The sequence below is a fragment of the Metopolophium dirhodum genome, chromosome 3, assembly GCF_019925205.1.
Source record: "Metopolophium dirhodum isolate CAU chromosome 3, ASM1992520v1, whole genome shotgun sequence".
NCBI classification, from domain to species: Eukaryota; Metazoa; Arthropoda; class Insecta; order Hemiptera; family Aphididae; genus Metopolophium; species Metopolophium dirhodum.
In genome coordinates this window covers 18,656,794-18,680,796 of record NC_083562.1, presented here as the reverse complement: position 1 = coordinate 18,680,796, position 24,003 = coordinate 18,656,794, and the positions used below count along the sequence as shown (strand labels likewise).

The window sequence follows — 24,003 nt, the reverse complement described above, 5'->3', positions numbered from 1 at the left end:
TGGACATCGTAAGGCCCTAAAAGTATTAAGAATAAAATATTATATCTCCTTGATGCATATACCTTTCACGTTCTCTTTGTCTATATTTGTAACTTATAACTGTACTATGTATCTTGTTTGTATTTTGTATTTTATCCTAAAATTGTTCAAATGGTTTGCAACAGCTTCTTCGCTTAGTATAAATTTTAAGCACATTTTACAAACCCATTTAGTGTGGTAATCGCCGTGTGATTCATCATATCTTACTATAATCCGTGGACAAAAAAGTTTGTCTTAAGGTTTGGAGGTTTAGATTCTCGAATAAAACTTTGAGGGACGTTCTTATAATGTCCGGTTAAGTGTCTGTGAACGTTTATCAACTGAAAACAGATTTTATTACCGGCAGAATTCGGCTCGTAATATGTCGGTTAACTTTAACTGGACATCGTAAGGCCCTAAAAGTATTAAGAATAAAATATTATATCTCCTTGATGCATATACCTTTCACGTTCTCTTTGTCTATATTTGTAACTTATAACTGTACTATGTATCTTGTTTGTATTTTGTATTTTATCCTAAAATTGTTCAAATGGTTTGCAACAGCTTCTTCGCTTAGTATAAATTTTAAGCACATTTTACAAACCCATTTAGTGTGGTAATCGCCGTGTGATTCATCATATCTTACTATAATCCGTGGACAAAAAAGTTTGTTTTAAAGTTTGGAGGTTTAGATTCTGGAATCTATTTCTGGAATAAAACTTTGAGGGCCGTTCTTATATTGTCCGGTTAAGTGTCTGTGAACGTTTATCAACTGAAAACAGATTTTATTACCGGCAGAATTCGGCTCGTAATATGTCGGTTAACTTTAACTGGACATCGTAAGGCCCTAAAAGTATTAAGAATAAAATATTATATCTCTTTGATGCATATACCTTTCACGTTCTCTATGTCTATATTTGTATCTTGTAACTGTACTATGTATCTTGTTTGTATTTTGTATTTTATCCTAAAATTGTTCAAATGGTTTGCAACAGCTTCTTCGCTTAGTATAAATTTTAAGCACATTTTACAAACCCATTTAGTGTGGTAATCGCCGTGTGATTCATCATATCTTACTATAATCCGTGGACAAAAAAGTTTGTCTTAAGGTTTGGAGGTTTAGATTCTCGAATAAAACTTTGAGGGACGTTCTTATAATGTCCGGTTAAGTGTCTGTGAACGTTTATCAACTGAAAACAGATTTTATTACCGGCAGAATTCGGCTCGTAATATGTCGGTTAACTTTAACTGGACATCGTAAGGCCCTAAAAGTATTAAGAATAAAATATTATATCTCCTTGATGCATATACCTTTCACGTTCTCTTTGTCTATATTTGTAACTTATAACTGTACTATGTATCTTGTTTGTATTTTGTATTTTATCCTAAAATTGTTCAAATGGTTTGCAACAGCTTCTAGGCTTAATATAAATTTTAAGCACATTTTGCAAACCCATTTAGTGTGGTAATCGCCGTGTGATTCATCATATCTTACTATAATCCTTGGACAAAAGAGTTTGTTTTAAGGTTTGGAGGTTTAGATTCTGGAATCTATTTCTGGAATAAAACTTTGAGGGCCGTTCTTATATTGTCCGGTTAAGTGTCTGTGAACGTTTATCAACTGAAAACAGATTTTATTACCGGCAGAATTCGGCTCGTAATATGTCGGTTAACTTTAACTGGACATCGTAAGGCCCTAAAAGTATTAAGAATAAAATATTATATCTCTTTGATGCATATACCTTTCACGTTCTCTATGTCTATATTTGTATCTTGTAACTGTACTATGTATCTTGTTTGTATTTTGTATTTTATCCTAAAATTGTTCAAATGGTTTGCAACAGCTTCTTCGCTTAGTATAAATTTTAATTCCTCGGAACCGTCCGAGGTGTCAAATTGCGAATAAACGTTTGTAGAAATCGACCCCGACTTTCGCTCCAAGATGATCTTCTTCTTATTTGCGCTCATTGAGTAATAACAACTAAAAACTCGAGCTTGTGAAAGTTCGCCCAATGATTTCTGCACCATGCTTTTGTCAAATTCATATCTATCACGCTTCGCAGTTTCGTCGATCCTACTAACTATATGAGAGTCATCAATCACCTCATCTTCACCGTCATCATCATCATCTTCATCCTGATCATCAGTATTTATAGTATTTGTTTTCGTTAATGAATCGTCTTTCTCAACAACATCTAAACTCTCATCCTCATGACACCAATCCTCATCTTTCTCTTTCTTGATACTATTATCGGGAGTATTTACTTTATGATCTGGACTTAAATTCATGCTAATGACTTTCAAACGTATCTCATCCGATCCCTTGCTCTCACGAAGCGTCTGCGATGAGTGAGCTATAGGCAACACTCGACGCTCGCCAGTGGCAGACGTTCGAGCTGGAGTTTTAAGATTCCTCTCCCGTTCCTCTTTCCTTTGTCTTCTCGCATTAAATTTCGCATCAACTTGGTCAGGCGTCAATAACTGTGCGATCGCAGGCAGATCTACCTTAGTATCAGGGTTATCATGTCTTTTTCCTATACATTGTGTCGCCATGTACATGTTTGCATCAACTCCGTCGAATATTTCGAGCCTCACCATTTTGGGTCTTACGATCTCGAAGGACATACCTTGCAATCTTTTTACACTCACTACCCGTATCGTATCATCAGCCACTCGTAAGACAAAATCTTTGCCTTGCATCAACACCGTAACAGAGGGGAAACTTTTATAGATAAGGTCAATGTCATCACGAGACTCAACGCGTTCTTTCAAATCAAACAAAATCTCATCAATTTTATCATTTACCAACTTCACAACAGAAACCCTCCCGAGTCTACTTGCGCCTTCGCTATAGATGTACACAGTCGAAAACGTATTGCGAACTGCCATCGTGACGAAAAGATTCAATTTTTATAAATCAAAATACTTCTGCTTTGGATTATGAAATTAAAACTCTACGATGTCATTCAAAACAGTAAAATATATTTAAAAATATAATTTCTTAATGAAAACGTAATTTTAACACCTTGCACCTATGTAAAACAATATTTTCAAAACCAAAAATACTTTTTAGAATAATATGGTGTTTAATGCTTTATGAATCACACTGCATGTATACTAGTTGCCCATGGAAAAGGTTTTTAAAAAATAAATATATTTGTTAAAAATGTAAATGTCAAAAATAAAACAGGTACAAATAAAACATGATAGATTTAACGTAATATCATATATATTTATATATATTTACTCACATATGTAAGAAGTGTCTTCATTTCTCAAAAAAATAAAAATAAATTAACTTTTTAACATCAAGATTGATAATAATTTGAAAAAATAAGACTAGATGAACTATAACTTTTTCGTTAGTTTAGGTGAAGCTCGGTTAGATTGTCCACTGCAATAGGTCAAAAGGTTTGCAACAATTTCTTTGCCTAATATAAAGTTTAAACACATCTTACAAACCCATTTAGTGTGGTAATCGCCGTGTGATTCATCATATCTTACTATAATCCGTGGACAAAAAAGGTTGTCTTATGGTTTGGAGGTTTAGATTCTGGAATCTATTTCTGGAATAAAACTTTGAGGGCCGTTCTTATATTGTCCGGTTAAGTGTCTGTGAACGTTTATCAACTGAAAACAGATTTTATTACCGGCAGAATTCGGCTCGTAATATGTCGGTTAACTTTAACTGGACATCGTAAGGCCCTAAAAGTATTAAGAATAAAATATTATATCTCTTTGATGCAAATACCTTTCACGTTCTCTATGTCTATATTTGTATCTTGTAACTGTACTATGTATCTTGTTTGTATTTTGTATTTTATCCTAAAATTGTTCAAATGGTTTGCAACAGCTTCTTCGCTTAGTATAAATTTTAAGCACATTTTACAAACCCATTTAGTGTGGTAATCGCCGTGTGATTCATCATATCTTACTATAATCCGTGGACAAAAAAGTTTGTCTTAAGGTTTGGAGGTTTAGATTCTCGAATAAAACTTTGAGGGACGTTCTTATAATGTCCGGTTAAGTGTCTGTGAACGTTTATCAACTGAAAACAGATTTTATTACCGGCAGAATTCGGCTCGTAATATGTCGGTTAACTTTAACTGGACATCGTAAGGCCCTAAAAGTATTAAGAATAAAATATTATATCTCCTTGATGCATATACCTTTCACGTTCTCTTTGTCTATATTTGTAACTTATAACTGTACTATGTATCTTGTTTGTATTTTGTATTTTATCCTAAAATTGTTCAAATGGTTTGCAACAGCTTCTTCGCTTAGTATAAATTTTAAGCACATTTTACAAACCCATTTAGTGTGGTAATCGCCGTGTGATTCATCATATCTTACTATAATCCGTGGACAAAAAAGTTTGTCTTAAGGTTTGGAGGTTTAGATTCTCGAATAAAACTTTGAGGGACGTTCTTATAATGTCCGGTTAAGTGTCTGTGAACGTTTATCAACTGAAAACAGATTTTATTACCGGCAGAATTCGGCTCGTAATATGTCGGTTAACTTTAACTGGACATCGTAAGGCCCTAAAAGTATTAAGAATAAAATATTATATCTCCTTGATGCATATACCTTTCACGTTCTCTTTGTCTATATTTGTAACTTATAACTGTACTATGTATCTTGTTTGTATTTTGTATTTTATCCTAAAATTGTTCAAATGGTTTGCAACAGCTTCTTCGCTTAGTATAAATTTTAAGCACATTTTACAAACCCATTTAGTGTGGTAATCGCCGTGTGATTCATCATATCTTACTATAATCCGTGGACAAAAAAGTTTGTTTTAAAGTTTGGAGGTTTAGATTCTGGAATCTATTTCTGGAATAAAACTTTGAGGGCCGTTCTTATATTGTCCGGTTAAGTGTCTGTGAACGTTTATCAACTGAAAACAGATTTTATTACCGGCAGAATTCGGCTCGTAATATGTCGGTTAACTTTAACTGGACATCGTAAGGCCCTAAAAGTATTAAGAATAAAATATTATATCTCCTTGATGCATATACCTTTCACGTTCTCTTTGTCTATATTTGTAACTTATAACTGTACTATGTATCTTGTTTGTATTTTGTATTTTATCCTAAAATTGTTCAAATGGTTTGCAACAGCTTCTTCGCTTAGTATAAATTTTAAGCACATTTTACAAACCCATTTAGTGTGGTAATCGCCGTGTGATTCATCATATCTTACTATAATCCGTGGACAAAAAAGTTTGTCTTAAGGTTTGGAGGTTTAGATTCTCGAATAAAACTTTGAGGGACGTTCTTATAATGTCCGGTTAAGTGTCTGTGAACGTTTATCAACTGAAAACAGATTTTATTACCGGCAGAATTCGGCTCGTAATATGTCGGTTAACTTTAACTGGACATCGTAAGGCCCTAAAAGTATTAAGAATAAAATATTATATCTCCTTGATGCATATACCTTTCACGTTCTCTTTGTCTATATTTGTAACTTATAACTGTACTATGTATCTTGTTTGTATTTTGTATTTTATCCTAAAATTGTTCAAATGGTTTGCAACAGCTTCTTCGCTTAGTATAAATTTTAAGCACATTTTACAAACCCATTTAGTGTGGTAATCGCCGTGTGATTCATCATATCTTACTATAATCCGTGGACAAAAAAGTTTGTTTTAAAGTTTGGAGGTTTAGATTCTGGAATCTATTTCTGGAATAAAACTTTGAGGGCCGTTCTTATATTGTCCGGTTAAGTGTCTGTGAACGTTTATCAACTGAAAACAGATTTTATTACCGGCAGAATTCGGCTCGTAATATGTCGGTTAACTTTAACTGGACATCGTAAGGCCCTAAAAGTATTAAGAATAAAATATTATATCTCTTTGATGCATATACCTTTCACGTTCTCTATGTCTATATTTGTATCTTGTAACTGTACTATGTATCTTGTTTGTATTTTGTATTTTATCCTAAAATTGTTCAAATGGTTTGCAACAGCTTCTTCGCTTAGTATAAATTTTAAGCACATTTTACAAACCCATTTAGTGTGGTAATCGCCGTGTGATTCATCATATCTTACTATAATCCGTGGACAAAAAAGTTTGTCTTAAGGTTTGGAGGTTTAGATTCTCGAATAAAACTTTGAGGGACGTTCTTATAATGTCCGGTTAAGTGTCTGTGAACGTTTATCAACTGAAAACAGATTTTATTACCGGCAGAATTCGGCTCGTAATATGTCGGTTAACTTTAACTGGACATCGTAAGGCCCTAAAAGTATTAAGAATAAAATATTATATCTCCTTGATGCATATACCTTTCACGTTCTCTTTGTCTATATTTGTAACTTATAACTGTACTATGTATCTTGTTTGTATTTTGTATTTTATCCTAAAATTGTTCAAATGGTTTGCAACAGCTTCTAGGCTTAATATAAATTTTAAGCACATTTTGCAAACCCATTTAGTGTGGTAATCGCCGTGTGATTCATCATATCTTACTATAATCCTTGGACAAAAGAGTTTGTTTTAAGGTTTGGAGGTTTAGATTCTGGAATCTATTTCTGGAATAAAACTTTGAGGGCCGTTCTTATATTGTCCGGTTAAGTGTCTGTGAACGTTTATCAACTGAAAACAGATTTTATTACCGGCAGAATTCGGCTCGTAATATGTCGGTTAACTTTAACTGGACATCGTAAGGCCCTAAAAGTATTAAGAATAAAATATTATATCTCTTTGATGCATATACCTTTCACGTTCTCTATGTCTATATTTGTATCTTGTAACTGTACTATGTATCTTGTTTGTATTTTGTATTTTATCCTAAAATTGTTCAAATGGTTTGCAACAGCTTCTTCGCTTAGTATAAATTTTAAGCACATTTTACAAACCCATTTAGTGTGGTAATCGCCGTGTGATTCATCATATCTTACTATAATCCGTGGACAAAAAAGTTTGTCTTAAGGTTTGGAGGTTTAGATTCTCGAATAAAACTTTGAGGGACGTTCTTATAATGTCCGGTTAAGTGTCTGTGAACGTTTATCAACTGAAAACAGATTTTATTACCGGCAGAATTCGGCTCGTAATATGTCGGTTAACTTTAACTGGACATCGTAAGGCCCTAAAAGTATTAAGAATAAAATATTATATCTCCTTGATGCATATACCTTTCACGTTCTCTTTGTCTATATTTGTAACTTATAACTGTACTATGTATCTTGTTTGTATTTTGTATTTTATCCTAAAATTGTTCAAATGGTTTGCAACAGCTTCTAGGCTTAATATAAATTTTAAGCACATTTTGCAAACCCATTTAGTGTGGTAATCGCCGTGTGATTCATCATATCTTACTATAATCCTTGGACAAAAGAGTTTGTTTTAAGGTTTGGAGGTTTAGATTCTGGAATCTATTTCTGGAATAAAACTTTGAGGGCCGTTCTTATATTGTCCGGTTAAGTGTCTGTGAACGTTTATCAACTGAAAACAGATTTTATTACCGGCAGAATTCGGCTCGTAATATGTCGGTTAACTTTAACTGGACATCGTAAGGCCCTAAAAGTATTAAGAATAAAATATTATATCTCTTTGATGCATATACCTTTCACGTTCTCTATGTCTATATTTGTATCTTGTAACTGTACTATGTATCTTGTTTGTATTTTGTATTTTATCCTAAAATTGTTCAAATGGTTTGCAACAGCTTCTTCGCTTAGTATAAATTTTAAGCACATTTTACAAACCCATTTAGTGTGGTAATCGCCGTGTGATTCATCATATCTTACTATAATCCGTGGACAAAAAAGTTTGTCTTAAGGTTTGGAGGTTTAGATTCTCGAATAAAACTTTGAGGGACGTTCTTATAATGTCCGGTTAAGTGTCTGTGAACGTTTATCAACTGAAAACAGATTTTATTACCGGCAGAATTCGGCTCGTAATATGTCGGTTAACTTTAACTGGACATCGTAAGGCCCTAAAAGTATTAAGAATAAAATATTATATCTCTTTGATGCATATACCTTTCACGTTCTCTATGTCTATATTTGTATCTTGTAACTGTACTATGTATCTTGTTTGTATTTTGTATTTTATCCTAAAATTGTTCAAATGGTTTGCAACAGCTTCTTCGCTTAGTATAAATTTTAAGCACATTTTACAAACCCATTAGTGTGGTAATCGCCGTGTGATTCATCATATCTTACTATAATCCGTGGACAAAAAAGTTTGTCTTAAGGTTTGGAGGTTTAGATTCTCGAATAAAACTTTGAGGGACGTTCTTATAATGTCCGGTTAAGTGTCTGTGAACGTTTATCAACTGAAAACAGATTTTATTACCGGCAGAATTCGGCTCGTAATATGTCGGTTAACTTTAACTGGACATCGTAAGGCCCTAAAAGTATTAAGAATAAAATATTATACCTCCTTGATGCATATACCTTTCACGTTCTCTTTGTCTATATTTGTAACTTATAACTGTACTATGTATCTTGTTTGTATTTTGTATTTTATCCTAAAATTGTTCAAATGGTTTGCAACAGCTTCTAGGCTTAATATAAATTTTAAGCACATTTTGCAAACCCATTTAGTGTGGTAATCGCCGTGTGATTCATCATATCTTACTATAATCCTTGGACAAAAGAGTTTGTTTTAAGGTTTGGAGGTTTAGATTCTGGAATCTATTTCTGGAATAAAACTTTGAGGGCCGTTCTTATATTGTCCGGTTAAGTGTCTGTGAACGTTTATCAACTGAAAACAGATTTTATTACCGGCAGAATTCGGCTCGTAATATGTCGGTTAACTTTAACTGGACATCGTAAGGCCCTAAAAGTATTAAGAATAAAATATTATATCTCTTTGATGCATATACCTTTCACGTTCTCTATGTCTATATTTGTATCTTGTAACTGTACTATGTATCTTGTTTGTATTTTGTATTTTATCCTAAAATTGTTCAAATGGTTTGCAACAGCTTCTTCGCTTAGTATAAATTTTAAGCACATTTTACAAACCCATTTAGTGTGGTAATCGCCGTGTGATTCATCATATCTTACTATAATCCGTGGACAAAAAAGTTTGTCTTAAGGTTTGGAGGTTTAGATTCTCGAATAAAACTTTGAGGGACGTTCTTATAATGTCCGGTTAAGTGTCTGTGAACGTTTATCAACTGAAAACAGATTTTATTACCGGCAGAATTCGGCTCGTAATATGTCGGTTAACTTTAACTGGACATCGTAAGGCCCTAAAAGTATTAAGAATAAAATATTTTATCTCCTTGATGCATATACCTTTCACGTTCTCTTTGTCTATATTTGTAACTTATAACTGTACTATGTATCTTGTTTGTATTTTGTATTTTATCCTAAAATTGTTCAAATGGTTTGCAACAGCTTCTAGGCTTAATATAAATTTTAAGCACATTTTGCAAACCCATTTAGTGTGGTAATCGCCGTGTGATTCATCATATCTTACTATAATCCTTGGACAAAAGAGTTTGTTTTAAGGTTTGGAGGTTTAGATTCTGGAATCTATTTCTGGAATAAAACTTTGAGGGCCGTTCTTATATTGTCCGGTTAAGTGTCTGTGAACGTTTATCAACTGAAAACAGATTTTATTACCGGCAGAATTCGGCTCGTAATATGTCGGTTAACTTTAACTGGACATCGTAAGGCCCTAAAAGTATTAAGAATAAAATATTATATCTCTTTGATGCATATACCTTTCACGTTCTCTATGTCTATATTTGTATCTTGTAACTGTACTATGTATCTTGTTTGTATTTTGTATTTTATCCTAAAATTGTTCAAATGGTTTGCAACAGCTTCTTCGCTTAGTATAAATTTTAAGCACATTTTACAAACCCATTTAGTTTGGTAATCGCCGTGTGATTCATCATATCTTACTATAATCCGTGGACAAAAAAGTTTGTCTTAAGGTTTGGAGGTTTAGATTCTCGAATAAAACTTTGAGGGACGTTCTTATAATGTCCGGTTAAGTGTCTGTGAACGTTTATCAACTGAAAACAGATTTTATTACCGGCAGAATTCGGCTCGTAATATGTCGGTTAACTTTAACTGGACATCGTAAGGCCCTAAAAGTATTAAGAATAAAATATTATATCTCCTTGATGCATATACCTTTCACGTTCTCTTTGTCTATATTTGTAACTTATAACTGTACTATGTATCTTGTTTGTATTTTGTATTTTATCCTAAAATTGTTCAAATGGTTTGCAACAGCTTCTAGGCTTAATATAAATTTTAAGCACATTTTGCAAACCCATTTAGTGTGGTAATCGCCGTGTGATTCATCATATCTTACTATAATCCTTGGACAAAAGAGTTTGTTTTAAGGTTTGGAGGTTTAGATTCTGGAATCTATTTCTGGAATAAAACTTTGAGGGCCGTTCTTATATTGTCCGGTTAAGTGTCTGTGAACGTTTATCAACTGAAAACAGATTTTATTACCGGCAGAATTCGGCTCGTAATATGTCGGTTAACTTTAACTGGACATCGTAAGGCCCTAAAAGTATTAAGAATAAAATATTATATCTCTTTGATGCATATACCTTTCACGTTCTCTATGTCTATATTTGTATCTTGTAACTGTACTATGTATCTTGTTTGTATTTTGTATTTTATCCTAAAATTGTTCAAATGGTTTGCAACAGCTTCTTCGCTTAATATAAATTTTAAACACATTTTACAAACCCATTTTGTGTGGTAATCGCGGTGTGATTCATCATATCTTACTATAATCCGTGGACAAAAAAGTTTGTCTTAAGGTTTGGAGGTTTAGATTCTCGAATAAAACTTTGTGGGACGTTCTTATAATGTCCGGTTAAGTGTCTGTGAACGTTTATCAACTAAAAACAGATTTTATTACCGGCAGAATTCGGCTCGTAATATGTCGGTTAACTTTAACTGGACATCGTAAGGCCCTAAAAGTATTAAGAATAAAATATTATATCTCCTTGATGCATATACCTTTCACGTTCTCTTTGTCTATATTTGTAACTTATAACTGTACTATGTATCTTGTTTGTATTTTGTATTTTATCCTAAAATTGTTCAAATGGTTTGCAACAGCTTCTAGGCTTAATATAAATTTTAAGCACATTTTGCAAACCCATTTAGTGTGGTAATCGCCGTGTGATTCATCATATCTTACTATAATCCTTGGACAAAAGAGTTTGTTTTAAGGTTTGGAGGTTTAGATTCTGGAATCTATTTCTGGAATAAAACTTTGAGGGCCGTTCTTATATTGTCCGGTTAAGTGTCTGTGAACGTTTATCAACTGAAAACAGATTTTATTACCGGCAGAATTCGGCTCGTAATATGTCGGTTAACTTTAACTGGACATCGTAAGGCCCTAAAAGTATTAAGAATAAAATATTATATCTCTTTGATGCATATACCTTTCACGTTCTCTATGTCTATATTTGTATCTTGTAACTGTACTATGTATCTTGTTTGTATTTTGTATTTTATCCTAAAATTGTTCAAATGGTTTGCAACAGCTTCTTCGCTTAGTATAAATTTTAAGCACATTTTACAAACCCATTTAGTGTGGTAATCGCCGTGTGATTCATCATATCTTACTATAATCCGTGGACAAAAAAGTTTGTCTTAAGGTTTGGAGGTTTAGATTCTCGAATAAAACTTTGAGGGACGTTCTTATAATGTCCGGTTAAGTGTCTGTGAACGTTTATCAACTGAAAACAGATTTTATTACCGGCAGAATTCGGCTCGTAATATGTCGGTTAACTTTAACTGGACATCGTAAGGCCCTAAAAGTATTAAGAATAAAATATTATATCTCTTTGATGCATATACCTTTCACGTTCTCTATGTCTATATTTGTATCTTGTAACTGTACTATGTATCTTGTTTGTATTTTGTATTTTATCCTAAAATTGTTCAAATGGTTTGCAACAGCTTCTTCGCTTAGTATAAATTTTAAGCACATTTTACAAACCCATTAGTGTGGTAATCGCCGTGTGATTCATCATATCTTACTATAATCCGTGGACAAAAAAGTTTGTCTTAAGGTTTGGAGGTTTAGATTCTCGAATAAAACTTTGAGGGACGTTCTTATAATGTCCGGTTAAGTGTCTGTGAACGTTTATCAACTGAAAACAGATTTTATTACCGGCAGAATTCGGCTCGTAATATGTCGGTTAACTTTAACTGGACATCGTAAGGCCCTAAAAGTATTAAGAATAAAATATTATACCTCCTTGATGCATATACCTTTCACGTTCTCTTTGTCTATATTTGTAACTTATAACTGTACTATGTATCTTGTTTGTATTTTGTATTTTATCCTAAAATTGTTCAAATGGTTTGCAACAGCTTCTAGGCTTAATATAAATTTTAAGCACATTTTGCAAACCCATTTAGTGTGGTAATCGCCGTGTGATTCATCATATCTTACTATAATCCTTGGACAAAAGAGTTTGTTTTAAGGTTTGGAGGTTTAGATTCTGGAATCTATTTCTGGAATAAAACTTTGAGGGCCGTTCTTATATTGTCCGGTTAAGTGTCTGTGAACGTTTATCAACTGAAAACAGATTTTATTACCGGCAGAATTCGGCTCGTAATATGTCGGTTAACTTTAACTGGACATCGTAAGGCCCTAAAAGTATTAAGAATAAAATATTATATCTCTTTGATGCATATACCTTTCACGTTCTCTATGTCTATATTTGTATCTTGTAACTGTACTATGTATCTTGTTTGTATTTTGTATTTTATCCTAAAATTGTTCAAATGGTTTGCAACAGCTTCTTCGCTTAATATAAATTTTAAACACATTTTACAAACCCATTTTGTGTGGTAATCGCGGTGTGATTCATCATATCTTACTATAATCCGTGGACAAAAAAGTTTGTCTTAAGGTTTGGAGGTTTAGATTCTCGAATAAAACTTTGTGGGACGTTCTTATAATGTCCGGTTAAGTGTCTGTGAACGTTTATCAACTAAAAACAGATTTTATTACCGGCAGAATTCGGCTCGTAATATGTCGGTTAACTTTAACTGGACATCGTAAGGCCCTAAAAGTATTAAGAATAAAATATTATATCTCCTTGATGCATATACCTTTCACGTTCTCTTTGTCTATATTTGTAACTTATAACTGTACTATGTATCTTGTTTGTATTTTGTATTTTATCCTAAAATTGTTCAAATGGTTTGCAACAGCTTCTAGGCTTAATATAAATTTTAAGCACATTTTGCAAACCCATTTAGTGTGGTAATCGCCGTGTGATTCATCATATCTTACTATAATCCTTGGACAAAAGAGTTTGTTTTAAGGTTTGGAGGTTTAGATTCTGGAATCTATTTCTGGAATAAAACTTTGAGGGCCGTTCTTATATTGTCCGGTTAAGTGTCTGTGAACGTTTATCAACTGAAAACAGATTTTATTACCGGCAGAATTCGGCTCGTAATATGTCGGTTAACTTTAACTGGACATCGTAAGGCCCTAAAAGTATTAAGAATAAAATATTATATCTCTTTGATGCATATACCTTTCACGTTCTCTATGTCTATATTTGTATCTTGTAACTGTACTATGTATCTTGTTTGTATTTTGTATTTTATCCTAAAATTGTTCAAATGGTTTGCAACAGCTTCTTCGCTTAGTATAAATTTTAAGCACATTTTACAAACCCATTTAGTGTGGTAATCGCCGTGTGATTCATCATATCTTACTATAATCCGTGGACAAAAAAGTTTGTCTTAAGGTTTGGAGGTTTAGATTCTCGAATAAAACTTTGAGGGACGTTCTTATAATGTCCGGTTAAGTGTCTGTGAACGTTTATCAACTGAAAACAGATTTTATTACCGGCAGAATTCGGCTCGTAATATGTCGGTTAACTTTAACTGGACATCGTAAGGCCCTAAAAGTATTAAGAATAAAATATTATATCTCTTTGATGCATATACCTTTCACGTTCTCTATGTCTATATTTGTATCTTGTAACTGTACTATGTATCTTGTTTGTATTTTGTATTTTATCCTAAAATTGTTCAAATGGTTTGCAACAGCTTCTTCGCTTAGTATAAATTTTAAGCACATTTTACAAACCCATTAGTGTGGTAATCGCCGTGTGATTCATCATATCTTACTATAATCCGTGGACAAAAAAGTTTGTCTTAAGGTTTGGAGGTTTAGATTCTCGAATAAAACTTTGAGGGACGTTCTTATAATGTCCGGTTAAGTGTCTGTGAACGTTTATCAACTGAAAACAGATTTTATTACCGGCAGAATTCGGCTCGTAATATGTCGGTTAACTTTAACTGGACATCGTAAGGCCCTAAAAGTATTAAGAATAAAATATTATACCTCCTTGATGCATATACCTTTCACGTTCTCTTTGTCTATATTTGTAACTTATAACTGTACTATGTATCTTGTTTGTATTTTGTATTTTATCCTAAAATTGTTCAAATGGTTTGCAACAGCTTCTAGGCTTAATATAAATTTTAAGCACATTTTGCAAACCCATTTAGTGTGGTAATCGCCGTGTGATTCATCATATCTTACTATAATCCTTGGACAAAAGAGTTTGTTTTAAGGTTTGGAGGTTTAGATTCTGGAATCTATTTCTGGAATAAAACTTTGAGGGCCGTTCTTATATTGTCCGGTTAAGTGTCTGTGAACGTTTATCAACTGAAAACAGATTTTATTACCGGCAGAATTCGGCTCGTAATATGTCGGTTAACTTTAACTGGACATCGTAAGGCCCTAAAAGTATTAAGAATAAAATATTATATCTCTTTGATGCATATACCTTTCACGTTCTCTATGTCTATATTTGTATCTTGTAACTGTACTATGTATCTTGTTTGTATTTTGTATTTTATCCTAAAATTGTTCAAATGGTTTGCAACAGCTTCTTCGCTTAGTATAAATTTTAAGCACATTTTACAAACCCATTTAGTGTGGTAATCGCCGTGTGATTCATCATATCTTACTATAATCCGTGGACAAAAAAGTTTGTCTTAAGGTTTGGAGGTTTAGATTCTCGAATAAAACTTTGAGGGACGTTCTTATAATGTCCGGTTAAGTGTCTGTGAACGTTTATCAACTGAAAACAGATTTTATTACCGGCAGAATTCGGCTCGTAATATGTCGGTTAACTTTAACTGGACATCGTAAGGCCCTAAAAGTATTAAGAATAAAATATTTTATCTCCTTGATGCATATACCTTTCACGTTCTCTTTGTCTATATTTGTAACTTATAACTGTACTATGTATCTTGTTTGTATTTTGTATTTTATCCTAAAATTGTTCAAATGGTTTGCAACAGCTTCTAGGCTTAATATAAATTTTAAGCACATTTTGCAAACCCATTTAGTGTGGTAATCGCCGTGTGATTCATCATATCTTACTATAATCCTTGGACAAAAGAGTTTGTTTTAAGGTTTGGAGGTTTAGATTCTGGAATCTATTTCTGGAATAAAACTTTGAGGGCCGTTCTTATATTGTCCGGTTAAGTGTCTGTGAACGTTTATCAACTGAAAACAGATTTTATTACCGGCAGAATTCGGCTCGTAATATGTCGGTTAACTTTAACTGGACATCGTAAGGCCCTAAAAGTATTAAGAATAAAATATTATATCTCTTTGATGCATATACCTTTCACGTTCTCTATGTCTATATTTGTATCTTGTAACTGTACTATGTATCTTGTTTGTATTTTGTATTTTATCCTAAAATTGTTCAAATGGTTTGCAACAGCTTCTTCGCTTAGTATAAATTTTAAGCACATTTTACAAACCCATTTAGTGTGGTAATCGCCGTGTGATTCATCATATCTTACTATAATCCGTGGACAAAAAAGTTTGTCTTAAGGTTTGGAGGTTTAGATTCTCGAATAAAACTTTGAGGGACGTTCTTATAATGTCCGGTTAAGTGTCTGTGAACGTTTATCAACTGAAAACAGATTTTATTACCGGCAGAATTCGGCTCGTAATATGTCGGTTAACTTTAACTGGACATCGTAAGGCCCTAAAAGTATTAAGAATAAAATATTATACCTCCTTGATGCATATACCTTTCACGTTCTCTTTGTCTATATTTGTAACTTATAACTGTACTATGTATCTTGTTTGTATTTTGTATTTTATCCTAAAATTGTTCAAATGGTTTGCAACAGCTTCTAGGCTTAATATAAATTTTAAGCACATTTTGCAAACCCATTTAGTGTGGTAATCGCCGTGTGATTCATCATATCTTACTATAATCCTTGGACAAAAGAGTTTGTTTTAAGGTTTGGAGGTTTAGATTCTGGAATCTATTTCTGGAATAAAACTTTGAGGGCCGTTCTTATATTGTCCGGTTAAGTGTCTGTGAACGTTTATCAACTGAAAACAGATTTTATTACCGGCAGAATTCGGCTCGTAATATGTCGGTTAACTTTAACTGGACATCGTAAGGCCCTAAAAGTATTAAGAATAAAATATTATATCTCTTTGATGCATATACCTTTCACGTTCTCTATGTCTATATTTGTATCTTGTAACTGTACTATGTATCTTGTTTGTATTTTGTATTTTATCCTAAAATTGTTCAAATGGTTTGCAACAGCTTCTTCGCTTAATATAAATTTTAAACACATTTTACAAACCCATTTTGTGTGGTAATCGCGGTGTGATTCATCATATCTTACTATAATCCGTGGACAAAAAAGTTTGTCTTAAGGTTTGGAGGTTTAGATTCTCGAATAAAACTTTGTGGGACGTTCTTATAATGTCCGGTTAAGTGTCTGTGAACGTTTATCAACTAAAAACAGATTTTATTACCGGCAGAATTCGGCTCGTAATATGTCGGTTAACTTTAACTGGACATCGTAAGGCCCTAAAAGTATTAAGAATAAAATATTATATCTCTTTGATGCATATACCTTTCACGTTCTCTATGTCTATATTTGTATCTTGTAACTGTACTATGTATCTTGTTTGTATTTTGTATTTTATCCTAAAATTGTTCAAATGGTTTGCAACAGCTTCTTCGCTTAGTATAAATTTTAAACACATCTTACAAACCCATTTAGTGTGGTAATCGCCGTGTGATTCATCATATCTTACTATAATCCGTGGACAAAAAAGTTTGTCTTAAGGTTTGGAGGTTTAGATTCTGGAATAAAACTTTGAGGGACGTTCTTCTAATGTCCGGTTAAGTGTCTGTGAACGTTTATAAACGGAAAACAGATTTTATTACCGGCAGAATTCGGCTCGTAATATGTCGGTTAACTTTAACTGGACATCGTAAGGCCCTAAAAGTATTAAGAATAAAATATTATATCTCTTTGATGCATATACCTTTCACGTTTTCTATGTCTATATTTGTATCTTGTAACTGTACTATGTATCTTGTTTGTATTTTGTATTTTATCCTAAAATTGTTCAAATGGTTTGCAACAGCTTCTAGGCTTAATATAAATTTTAAGCACATTTTGCAAACCCATTTTGTTTGGTAATCGCGGTGTGATTCATCATATCTTACTATAATCCGTGGACAAAAAAGGTTGTCTTAAGGTTTGGAGGTTTAGATTCTGGAATCTATTTCTGGAATAAAACTTTGAGGCCCGTTCTTATATTGTCCGGTTAAGTGTCTGTGAACGTTTATCAACTGAAAACAGATTTTATTACCGGCAGAATTCGGCTCGTAATATGTCGGTTAACTTTAACTGGACATCGTAAGGCCCTAAAAGTATTAAGAATAAAATATTATATCTCTTTGATGCATATACCTTTCACGTTCTCTATGTCTATATTTGTATCTTGTAACTGTACTATGTATCTTGTTTGTATTTTGTATTTTATCCTAAAATTGTTCAAATGGTTTGCAACAGTTTCTAGGCTTAATATAAATTTTAAACACATTTTACAAACCCATTTTGTTTGGTAATCGCGGTGTGATTCATCATATCTTACTATAATCCGTGGACAAAAAAGGTTGTCTTAAGGTTTGGAGGTTTAGATTCTGGAATAAAACTTTGAGGGCTGTTCTTATATTGTCCGGTTAAGTGTCTGTGAACGTTTATCAACTGAAAACAGATTTTATTACCGGCAGAATTCGGCTCGTAATATGTCGGTTAACTTTAACTGCACATCGTGTAAGGCCCTATAAGTATTTAGATTAAAATATTATATCTCCTTGATGCATATACTTTTAACGTTATCTTTGTCTATATTTGCAACAGCTTTCTTCGTTCAATAATAATTTTAAACAGTTCTTATAAATCCATTTAGAATGATAATCACTGTGTGATTCATCATATCTTACCATAGTCCGTTGACAAAATAGTTTGTCTTAAGGTTTGGAGGTACGGATTTGGGAATTCTGTTGACAAATATTAAAACTTTGAGGCCCGTTCTTACAATATCCGGTTAAGTATCGGTTAATGTTTATCAACTTGAAACACATTTTATTTTTGTCTTCTTATGACATCTTGTATTATTTAAGCGTGCTTGCGCCTAAATTATATAGAGGGTTTGCATCCGATTATTCATAAATAAAACCTTAAACTTTCTTCTTATATTGGTCTAACATTTAAAGGGTTGTTCTTACAATGTCCGCTAAATTGTCGGTTTACGTTTATCAACTGAAAACAGATTTTATTACCGGCAGAATTCGGCTGTTAAAGTGTCGGTTAACTTTAATTGGACATCGTAAGAAAGGCCCTAAAATTATTTAGTATAAAATATTATAATATTATGTCGTTGATGCATTTACCTTTTACGTTCTCTTTCTCTATGTATACAGTGCCATCTTAGCTTTTTAACACCGGGGAAAAATTAAAAAAATACGCTTATCTCAGGGAGATTACCAGAATTAGTATTTTTTTTTGAGAAAAATCTAGCACACTCACACAGTATTGTGAAGACTAACATTTACAAAACCTTTTGCAATATACTGGACCAATAATTGAGGGGTGACATTCCAAAACGTACTATTGCCAAAATATACAAAATCGAGATACGCATCGATTCTTGTAGAAAAAAAGGCGGGAAGTAGATTGGCGCTATCAGAATTAAATTGAATTCATAAATGTATAAATCATCCAAAACGTACTTGTTCCCACAGTATCACTATAGGAGATAATATTTAACAAAAACAAAACTGCTCTTCCTGGAAAATCAACTTTATGGCAATAGTACGTTTTGGAATGTCACCCCTCAAATTATTTACCACAAATAATTTAAACGATTTTAACATAATAATGAAACATTTTAAATTTTAAACTTATTAGTTTAAAAGCACTTCTTAATGGTGTATTTAAAGCTAAATCTTTGGTCAATATTTCCAAGTTTCATAATATTGATAATAATAAAATGTATGAATTATTTATTTACAAATCTAAATTAGGTATTTATTGCTTACTTTTAATATAAAATCTCTATGTAAAAGAACAATATTTAATTTACAACATAACAATGTTATACATTTTTCGTTTTTAATATTTGTTGCAATCAAAACTTAATATCATGTACCTTTATACGGAAAAAATACAATGAAATAAAAATGTGATTATGTACTGCAAATTGTAATATAATGATTATAACATGATAAAGAAATTTACTTTATCATGGATTAAATGTATATACTAAAATATCTACATTCTTCATTCTACATTTTATAAATTACCAAAATAATAAGAACCCGGTTGTCTATTTGTTATTTGATATTTTGAACTATAAAAATAAATTAAATAAAAAAACAGTATGTAATAAACAAAACTAACCAAATAGAATATAAATTTCCTTTTAAATTATTTTAATATCATATGTAAAACATAATTTTCAATCTGACTTGAGCTACATATCAATAGAATAGTATTTTTGTTTTAATTAAATAATTATGTTGTACTTTTGTAGTATCAAGTTTATCAAGAAAATTAATAGTTGTATACTTGTATTAAAAAAGCAAACACAAATAATAAATTATATTCCATTTTGTGTTCTATTTCATTTTTCTAGTGGCTATGGTGATATTTATAAAAAAAGTTCAGTTTATTAAAAGGCATTTGTTAAATATAAAGACTTATAAAACATACGAACATGGAATTTAATAAATAATGTAACATTTTAAGTAGTGCATAATTTTATTCAGTATATATTTGAAAAAATATATAGTTATTAATTTAAAATTACATAACAATGAATTACAATTAATAGTGCCATTTTTGTCTATATATGTAACCTATAACTGTACTATGTATATTAATTTGTAATTTTATCATTCCTATGACATCATGTATTATTATTAGCGTGCTCGCGCTAAAATATTGTAAAGGGCTTGCATCCGTTTATGTATAAAATAAAATAAAAAAATACATTTCAAAAATCCCAACTTTTTTCTGGGCTTATATTAAAAAAACCTTAAATTTTCTCCTCATTTTTAAGTACGTTAGAACTTCATGGAAAAACAGCTGGTAAGGGCCCAAAACATAGTAAATCTTTTTCAATAGTACCTACTTATTTTACATCGGTTTATACAAATTCAAATTTTTCCAGCACAGGATACCCGTCTCCCGTTGTTGAATCTTTCGATACTATAAATAGTTTTGATTACAGATTAATTTTATGGATGTCTTTCATGAATTAGGCATTTTAAATTTTAAATGTAGATTTATTCTTACTCCTATTATTTATCAACTTAATCTTTGAAACAATGGTACTTTCCGTTAAAATAAAAAACAAACTATATTAATATTAATCCCATTTTCAAAAAATGCAACAAATCATCTATTACCAATAACCATCTTATTTCCATTATTTCTGTTATTCCCAATTTTTTTTTTAAAATCATAAATTCAAAGGTAACCCCCTTATTTAAAAATATTCTTAGTACACAACAATATGGATTTCGCAATAATAAATCCACACTAACTAATTTAATTTTCATAAAATAATTATTTCTATACTCTATTCCAAATAAGTTTGGAAAAACTGCGCTACCTCTGAACGGTAGAACCGCTGTGATTGGCTGCAGTAGTCGACTGCAGCCAATGAGACTGCAAATGCGCTAACCGCGACGATTTTCTTTGAGGATTTTTACCAGACTTACTTGGAATAGAGTATAGTCTTTTTCAAGGGGTGAACAGACTGATGTTGTTTATACCAACTTTGAATCGATAGGATCGATCATAATCTACTTTCTTTCAAACTCAATAAAATTGGCTTAGCAGATCCTCTATTATCCAGGATCAACTTAGTTTTATCTTAAAGAACTCAACTAGTCGAAATAAAAAACTATACCCATTATCCAATACTATAATAGTCACTTCTGGAGTTCCTCAAGGATGCTCAAGGTGACCTCTTTCCACTTTTATTTAATCTGTTTATTAATGACTATCTGAATTACCCGGCATCGACGGGTTTATATATTGTTGTTATCTGGTAAGATTAAATATTGTCTAGTTAAATAAGATTGTTTAAAAAATATGTCATATATTAATTGTTAAGATGGTTTTTAGCGTTAATATAATACTTCTCTATAAACTACATTACCTGTAATTCCTGTTGGTGCCAAAATAACTAAACTTGTGGGCTTACTGACTCTGGAACATACAATTGGCCATGTGAAAAATAATCTTCTCTTATATCGATCCCTGCTAATTTCAAGGTTTGCCCTTGTGATTTATTTATCGTCATAGCAAAACATACTTTTTAAGGAAACTGCATTCTCTTGAATTGGAAAGGATAATCTGATAGTATCATTGGTGTGTGAGGAATGAAAACTGATTCACATTTTGTAGATCCAGTCATGATAATAGCTTCTATACAATTCTTTTGTAGACCAATGATCTGTAGACGTGTCCATTGCACAATTTTAGTGAGTATAGACAGTAGGATTGCCCATATCACAAACATCTTCAGCAGTGGAAAAGTTGTCACCATACAAATTGTAAGACATATTAATAGGTATTCCAATTACCAGAGACATACACAAGAATTGAATTTCGGATCTCCTGGCATCTTTCTTGAGTGTTAAACAAATGAAAGGAAATTGAACGGAAAAAGCAGGCACCATCACATTGGTACAACTATTTGAGATATCAACATTCCATTCAGAGTAATTTCTTCAATAGATGACATTTTTTATAAATGAAAGTGAAAATAACTGAACAAAAAATAATATCCTACGCCTATATTAGTATATTATATTGCCAATGACAACCTCTAATCAATAATAATAATAATAATAATAATTTAATAATATAAATAAATAAATATAGAATAATAATAATAATAATTAAGATTAGATATTGCTTGATAGATGGCGCCACTATTGTATACTTACAACCACTTGATTTCCTCCTTTGGGGGTTGAATTTCCAAAAATGCTTTCTTAAAGCACGGTGAAATTATAATATTAATCCATCCTGAAAATTTCAACCAGATCTGCCCTGTGGTTTGGGCTCTACGATGATCCCTCCGGAGGACAAATTCCTTTATATATATATAGATATTGTTCTTTCCATTACTTACTCAAATATATTACTAGTCACTGATGACACAATAATTCTTAAAAGCATCAAATCACTAACCGATGTTAACAATTTACAAAAAGATTTAATTAGCTTTAATAAATAGTATAACAAAGAAAGGCTGTCAAAAAACTCAATCCGTCCGTAAAGGTAACACGTTTATCACGTATACTGATAAAAATGGTCAATGTAATAGTGGTCTATCGTTGTCACAAATTTTAGAACTATCTTATTATTGGTGTTTTGAAATACCTCAAAGTGCCATAATAAAATTAACGGGGCATGGAAATCACACAGTGACTGACTGGATGAATTTATGCCGTGACCTACCAATAGCTGCTTTTGAAAAAAGAAGTAAAATGGGGGCTATAAATACTATTGTTCAAGTCGATGAATCCTTAATGCGTGGTTAAAGAAAGTACAACAGAGGACGATTATTGGGGGCTGATATTGCTACTGAAAATGTTGATGTAGATGAGTTGAGCGACGAAGAGGAATCTGATTTTAACTATAGAAATTATAGTAAAAAACTAACTGGTCCATGGGTGTTTGGTATGTGTCAAAAAGATAAAAATGGTGTTATTGATGCAAGATGCTTTGTAGTAAATGCTTTCTTGTAGAAAAAAGAGACAGACAAACATGACACGAAATAATTCAAAATGAAATTGAAGTTGGTACAGAAATACACTCGGATGAATGGCTTGCATTTAAGACGATAGAAAATAAAGGGTACATTGTACATACATAAAACCGTTAATCATTCCCAATTTTTTGTCGATCCCATCAGTGGTGCGCACACACAACGCATTGAAAGTTTATGGGGAAGTCTAAAACTTCGAATTATTAAAAAAATGCATGGTACATCTCCATCATTGCTGTCCTCGTATTTGGCGGAACAAAGGTGGCGTCTAAAAAACAAGAATGACAGCACATTTGATTGTTTTTAAAGAGATGTGAAATTATATTGTACCTAATTTAAATTGATTAATGCATATTTCTATATATTTTTACATTTTTTGTCAGTTTTGTACATGTACTAATAACTAATTAAATTTACCTGCATATTATAATGAATTAATGCATATTTTTATATATTTTTTTGTATTATTAAATATTATATTGAAATTCTACATTAATAAATATATTGTAATCCTACATTTATGTATTCATTCATATTTTTAACTGTGCGGTAGACCGTATACGACATGAATACCATGAATATAATGGAAATATAATCTGTATTATACTATAGTTATGACTAAATTACTTTATTTTAGTATACATTTATTTAGGAGAAAGATATAAAATTTATAAATAATTAATAATAGTTTAACTTATAAATTATTAATATAATATGTTAAAATATCAATATAATGTATGTACAAAATATAGATAAATGACTTACTCTTGAGGAATCTTTTTGAATAATTTTTTTCAAATAATATATTTGTTAGAACTATAGTAGGTAACTTACTGGTATTCTAGGCTTATGTATGGTATGTTACATTTATATCATGT

The 24,003-nt window shown here is 31.8% G+C and overlaps 1 long non-coding RNA gene across 1 annotated transcript in view; it reads right to left on the bottom strand.

Moving 5' to 3' along the window:
• Positions 1-22,134, bottom strand: part of LOC132942111 (uncharacterized) — a 28,368-nt gene extending 6,234 nt beyond the window's left edge. Inside the window, exon 1 of the long non-coding RNA XR_009664226.1 lies at positions 21,506-22,134. This is a non-coding gene — a long non-coding RNA (uncharacterized LOC132942111). The remainder of the gene's footprint in view (positions 1-21,505) is intronic.
• Between the last annotated feature and the right edge of the window lie 1,869 nt (positions 22,135-24,003).